Here is a 7,312-nt window from a genome sequence, read left to right as displayed (position 1 = left end):
GTTAGAGGTAGTAGTGGCATTTATAAATTTAAAACTTGGCCACACTATTTTATTGCAAATTTGGTTATACCCTACGACACGCACCAATCTGACTAATCGACATTCTACTACTGGCTATTGCTTCTTCCTTTAGAACTCTCTTATTTCTAGGCGAAGCAAAAAGCAATCCGTCGTTTCCAAGTTCAGTACAAAGGCCAAATACCGTGCCTTTGCTGATTCTATACAAGAACTTATCTGGCTTCGATGGCACTTAACAAATATGGGTGTTTCTCATTCCACCGGCACTGTTCTCTATTATGATAATCAAAGTGCTATTTACATTGCTTATAATGATGTCTTCCATGAACACACCAAACATATTGAAATTGATTGTCATATTATGCGTCAACATGTTACTCGAGTCACTGTACGTCATCATTCTATAACTTCTACTGATCAGACCACTGACATCTTTACCAAAGCTCATCCGCCAAGTAGATTTCGGGAATTAATATCTAAACTCAAGTTGGTTTTTGCTCTACCACCTTGAGTTTGAGGAGGGATGTTAACATAATAATATTAAATTATATTATAGCCGTTGTATAGTGATTATTACCATAATTATTGCCATGATTATTGTATAGCCGTTGATCATAAGCCTATTTATATCTCACCTTGTACGTGATTCATACATAGAGAATTCTATACAATTCAGTTGTCTATCTCTCTGTCTCTAACCTTCAATATGATTATCCAACATCAAAAGTCCACCATTTTTCTAAAAGCATAGAATCTTAACGTTGCTGGTTCTTGAATCAAGCTTCAGATAATTCTTTTCAAAATTAATTGTCCATTTTCAAGCCAACCTACATTAAATTTATGTTACTATGTTGTGGTTTTGGTATTAGTGTGCTGTATATTCTTAAATTTTTCCAATTGATGATGAGTCTTTAGTTAGAAACAAATATCTATGGATTTGTGATGATAGAATACTAGTGAGATTAAAAAATAATAATAATAAATAACAATTAAGAAATAGCATTAGTAGTAATCAAAATTGGAAAGGAGAGAAAAAAGACAAAGAGGTAAGGTACTTATGACCGTAAAATACTATCACAAGTACACATTATAGGCAATTGAATTTTGTTGTCAAAAATAAAGCTATTTATGGCAAATAAAAAGTTTTGCCACAAATGGTCACCCAATTGTGACGTTAAAATAATGTCGTAACTAGTACACTATAACTAACGAAAATTTGTTGTGTTTTTTCATTACGAAAAAAAAAAAAAAAAAATGTTATTGCTAAAACATTTTTTTCTTTTTTCTTTTTTTTTTTTTTTTTTTCTGACAGTAATTTCTGCGTCACAATTAATCATCATTAGTGATGGTTGATAATAGATTGTCACAATATAGACCCACGACGCAGTCTAGGGTGGCGGTATCATGACAATGTATTTTTATAGCTAAAACATTTTAGCAACATAATATTGAGTATAAGTGACGTTTTTTTCAATCATAAATGCATTCATTTGTTAAAGTGAATCATTCACCTGTAAAGTTAATATTAGAAGTGTCATTTGTTTTAAGATACGAGTGCAAACGTAGAGAATGGGAGTGTGATAAGCGCTGAAAAGTGCGCATTTAAACCCCTTAAGCTTGGGTATTCTAGGACCTTTATCTATCTTACTTTCCCGTTTTAGACTAATTTCATGTTATCGCCCTTTTTAGGTGCTTATCCCCAAAATAAGCTAATTTAGCCAAATAAGAGCTTAAAAGAAGCTAACTCAAGCTGGATGGAAGAAAGGAGCAAAGTGGAAGCGAATTGAAGCAAAGTAGGGAATTCAGCAGGTTCGATCGATCGCAAGTATATTTCGACCGATCAAAAGTTCATCAATCTAGACATTTCAAGATGGATCCAAGCTCTTTTGTCCTTATCCAAAGATCCTACAAAGTTTGATCGATCCAACAATTCTCAGATCGATCAAAAAGATTCCATTTTATCCTGTTATACCACCCCACCTACCACTTTTGTCTCTTCCCCCAAATTATCTCAGATCTGTCCTTATCTAAAAAGGCGCCGCCATGGGAGGATCGATCCAGCCAAAGTTTGATAGATCTCAACAATATTCGATCGATCTCACCAAAAGTTCGATCGATTGAACTTCCTCAAGCCCGAAAAAAGACAAAATCCAGCTCATCAAAGGTTGGCTTATGGTGTAATCATTGGAGGAATATTGATATGCGAGCCCATACTATTGGGTGTGATATTTTAACCTACCTATATAAGGAATATGAGCCATTCTTGAGAGCATACTTGACATAACTTACATATTGTATAACATATTCTTGGAGAGGAAGCTAGAGACATTCTTGAGAGGTTTTCCATTTACTTTAAGAAGAGGAGCGTTTCTACCATGGAGATAGCCCCTGAGGGTTGGAGGACACCATTCATGAGTCGCTAGACATCTTCTTGGGGCTAGAGTTAGCCCTAAGCATGCTTTCTTTATCTTGATTCATATATTTTTGTGTTGTAATACATGTTTTGACATCTTTATATACATAGATCTTGTTTATTCAATGATTTGTGTGGTTTAATTCTTCCAAGTGACCATTTCATTCTATCCATATGTCTATGTATGCTAGAATAGATGTTCATGTGTTTATCTCTATTTCTTATGTTGTTGATGCATGTCTATGTGTATTAATGCTATAGATCTAGAGATTGTCAAGATATAGTGCTTAATAGAATGTTCTTGTGGTTTTTTTGATAGTTCATACTCATTTCTTAATGGATTGTGCCTCTCCCTTAGTCTAATTAGTTTAATTTTCATGTCATTAGCTTAAATGTAGTGTAGTTACTTTAGTTGTTAAATGGGAGGACAATCCATGCTTGTTGTTTGATGTTACATACTTATGAATGCAAGTAGTATATTTCTCTAATTTTGAGATGTGTTTGGATTATGAGCTTAAAGAAGGATTAACGGCTTACTTTGATATATTGTGTTATTCATTGTGTTGTCTAGACAATATACACTTAATTGGTCATCCATGCTTGTTTAAACAACCACACGCACTCACTCTTGTTGCAACATATGCCTTCCCCTCATTAATTATGAATTAAGTATAGAGAAAAGTGATGCTTAGTGGTGATCTCTAAATCCCAAGACCTCTCTCTCTTGTTTTCTCTATCCTTTAATTACTTGCTTGATATTGATCTTGTTTTGTTTTAATTGTAGTTTAATCAACCAAACAACCTACCTTTGATCACTTGACCTACTAACCCTAAGCCTTGTTTCCACTACTGGTGCACCCTTAATCCCTTGGGACGATCCCTACTTACCCTGGCTATAGTAGTGGTATTTATAAATTTAAAACTTGGCAACATTGCACATTCACTACCTTTTGAACATCTTTTAAGCATTGGTACAACGGCAGCACCAACTTTTTGGCGCCGTTGCCGAGGATTGAATTGGCAACGCCGTGTTTTGGAAACAATTAGGGATTAGTACTCTTTTGATCGTGTCTTTTCTTTATTTTATTTTTTGTTACTTATTGTGTTTGTTCTTATTTGACTAGGTGAAATTGAGCAAGGAGGTTAAGCAAAGGAGACTTCAAAGCAAGGAGCTAAGCTAAGCACAAAAAGGACTAAAAAAAAAAATGCAAGGTATAGCAAAGTTTGGAAGTTGAAATCAATTGAAGTTGCTTAAGGACCCTTTGTGAGATCTTTCTAACTCAAGCTCTAGTTAAATCATCGACCCGCGTGGAGGCTTGTTTTCCATTTCTTAGATAAATCGTGAGCCCGTGTGGAGGCAATTTACTTTTCTTTGCATGTTGTTTAAGCATGGGAGTATGGGATCATTGAATGTGGAGATTTGTTGATTTATTTGTTATGGGGGCGAAGTGATTGTTACTTGCTTGTTATTTGCTTTTCTAGTGTATGCATGGTCGTAGGTCATTGAATCATATTCTTGTCCCTCCTAATTTCCATCTTGAATCAGTTGTTCGTAATCCTAGGGGAAGGGGTAGTTCTCATCACTCCATTTTACCAATGGAGGATTTGAATGATGACCATGTGGAGGACCTTGGTCACATAGACCAATAAGGAAACCTCCACCCTAATGTGCATCATGAAAATGTTCAAGTACCATTAGGCATGCCTAGACAATTCATTCACCCAAAACAAAAAGGCCAAGTTCCATTGGGAATGCCTAGGCCAATATTTGTTCCACAACCCCCCATAGTTCAAGCTAATCAAGATATTCATTTAGCACCACCAATTGTGAATCCTCCCATTGCATTAAGAGACCATTATGTGCTTAATAAATACAATGCACCCACTTGCATTCAATTGCCTCCATTTAGAGCACATCATTATGAAATTAAACCACAAACTATTCAAATGCTTCTAAACTATCATGGACTTCCAAGTGAAGAACCTTATAAGCATTTGGATGAGTTTCTTGAAGTGTGTTCCACCGTGAAATACACGGATATGCCGGAGGAAGTGTTAAGGCTTAAACTTTTTCCTTTTACCCTTAAAGACAAGGCAAAATATTGGTTCAACAATCTTAGGCCTTTTTCGATAACTTCTTAGGCAGAAATGCAACAAGAGTTCTTGAAAAAGTACTATCCGATTTCTAAGACCAAAGCCATGAGAACTTCCATTAGAGAATTTTCTCAAAGGGATGGGGAAATGTTTTATGAGGCATGGGAAAGGTTTAATGATTTGCTAAGAAAATGCCCACATCATGGCATACCTAAGTGGCAACTAGTTCAATATTTCTTTGAAAGTTGACCAGATAATCACAAGGGTATGGTTGATGCATCAATGGGTGGTTCTTATCTTAACAAGCATGAAAATGATGTATGGCAATTGTATGAAAGTATGAGTGAAAATTCCATGCATAGGTCCTTATCTTTTAAAAATGGTAGATGGTGGTTGGTTGTCGCCATCTTACCACAAGCTTAAGAGTGTGCATTAAGGCAATGGCCAAGTTTTACATTTATAAAGGCCACTACTACCTTCACTAAAAATATAGTTAGGGCAAGTAGGGATCGTCCCAAGGGATTGGAGTCAAATTTGGTTATGGAATCACAATTAGGGTTAGTAGGTCAAATGATCAAACAAATAGTTGGTTGGTTGATTAAACTAGAGAGCAAATTAAACTAAATAATTGAATGCAATAAAGAGTAAGTAAGAGAGAGAGATCTTGGGGTTTAGAGGTCACCACCAAACAATACTTTTCTACACCTTTAACAAGTGACTAATGAGGAAATGTGTGTATGTGTTTGGGTGATTCAATTAGCAAGGATGACCAATTAAGTATATATTGTCTAAGCAACATGTGAAAAACACAATATATCTAACAATTAAGTATATATTGTCTAAGTAGCATGTGGAAAGCACAATATATCTAGTAAGTCATTAATCCTTTCATTAAGCTCAGAAGCCAAATACACCACAAGGTTAGAGACATATGCTACTTGCATTCAAAAGTATGGAACATCAAACAACAAGCATGAATTGTCCTCCTATCTAACAACTATACTACCACTACACTACAATTAACATTATGACATGAAATTAAACTAATTTAGCTAAGGGAGAGGCACAATCCATCAAGAGATGAACATAAACCATCAAGAAAATTACAAGAGCATTCCTTTAAGCACTATGTTTTGACAATCTCTAGATCTATGGCATTAATACACATAGACATGCATCAATAAAACAAGAAATAGAGATAAACATATGAACATTTATTCTAGTATACATAGACATATGGATAGAATGAAATGATCAATTGGAAGCATTAAACCACATAAATCATTGAATAAACAAGATCTATATATAGAAAAGTGCCAAAACATGTATTACAACACTAATCCCTCAATGATACATAAAATCAAGATGTAAAAAGCATGCTTGGGGCTAACTCTAGCCCCAAGAGGATGTCTAGCCACTCATGGTAATGCTTCTCCAACCCTCAAGGACAAACTCCATGGAAGAAATCTACTCCTTGGTTGATGAAGAGCTCCTAAGCTTGTGTCTTTAGCTTGTGTCTTTAGCCTTCTCCTCCTTTCTTCCTCCCTAAGAATAGCCTCTATTGTGATAGATTGATCCCCTTCAAAAAGTTTATCATATTCTATATATAGGTAGGTCAAGTGACACACAAAATGAGCTGGGGTTGTGCACAAAATATTCCCCAATGAATGGATAAGGACAGCTTTCAATGAGCTGGAAATTTAACTTTTTCGCACTGGAGGAAGTTCGATCGATCGAACCTTGGACTTGGATTAATCGAACATGGCTGAGATCTATCGAACTGAAGTTGGATCGATCCTCAATGGCGGCGCCTTTTAGATAAAAACAAATCTGAGATATTTCGAAGATATTTTTAGGAAAAGGACAAAAGTGGTTGGTAGGGTGGTACAACTAGATAAGATCAATCATTTGGATAAGGACAATGTAGTTCGATCGATCGAAGAATGATGTTGGATCGATTGAACTTTTGAGATCTCTGAAAATGTCATCATGGCTCAGATCTATCTTAAAGTACTGAGATCAATCATGTTGGATCGATCGAACTTTAATCTAAGATCGATCGAAGATGTTGAATTCTATCTTTTGCTTCCACTTGGCTCCTTTCTTTGATTCATCCCAAAATTATTTCATTTCTGCTCTTATTTGGCTGAGTTAGCTTATTTTCGGGATAAGTGCCTGAAAATAGAAATAACACGTAATCAATCTAAAACGGTAAAGTAAGATAGATAAAGGTACTAGAATGCCTAAGCTTAAGGGGTTTAAATATCCACTTTTCAGCGCTCATCAGTAGAAATCTAGGAGGAAGGAAGAATGTTGGCTTGTATCAAGTTGACAACTCCAATGATATAGCCGCCGAGATGAAATCCTTATCTAAAAGATTTGATCAATTCTTGATTAACCAAAACTCGACGAATCAAATGTCTTCCGCCCCTATTCATGTTCATCATCGTGCATCTAATAAATCACGTATGACTTGTTTAAGTGTCTTGCATTCTACTTCTAATTGTCCCCATGGACATGTGCAAAATGAAAACCATGAGCAAGCCAATGCTATTTTTGCTAACCAAGGGAATAATCCCTATGGAAATCATTATAATCCTTGTTGGAGGAACCATCAGAACTTTTCTTAGAAAAGCCAAAGGGAAAGCTCAAACCATCCCCAAGGTGGTTTTCAAGGGAAGTATGTTCCGCCACCATTGCAAAGCCAAGGTTCCCAAGGTTTTAGATCATCATTTCAATCGCATTATAATCAATTTTCTAATTCTCATTTTCCTAATCAACCATCAT

At 35.6% G+C, this 7,312-nt stretch overlaps 1 non-coding gene across 1 annotated transcript; it reads right to left on the bottom strand.

Moving 5' to 3' along the window:
- Nucleotides 1-4,625: 4,625 nt before the first annotated feature.
- On the bottom strand, nucleotides 4,626-4,734 carry LOC132280268 (small nucleolar RNA R71). The gene has a single exon (XR_009471533.1). It is a non-coding gene; the product is annotated as a small nucleolar RNA R71 (small nucleolar RNA).
- Nucleotides 4,735-7,312: the final 2,578 nt, after the last annotated feature.

Source organism: Cornus florida, unplaced genomic scaffold, assembly GCF_030987335.1.
Source record: "Cornus florida cultivar Cherokee Brave unplaced genomic scaffold, ASM3098733v1 CherokeeBrave_3.0.0_Hap2_Chr10, whole genome shotgun sequence".
NCBI lineage: Eukaryota > Viridiplantae > Streptophyta > Magnoliopsida > Cornales > Cornaceae > Cornus > Cornus florida.
The sequence above is the reverse complement of the archived record's forward strand: the minus strand, read 5'-3'. Positions and strand labels throughout refer to the sequence as shown.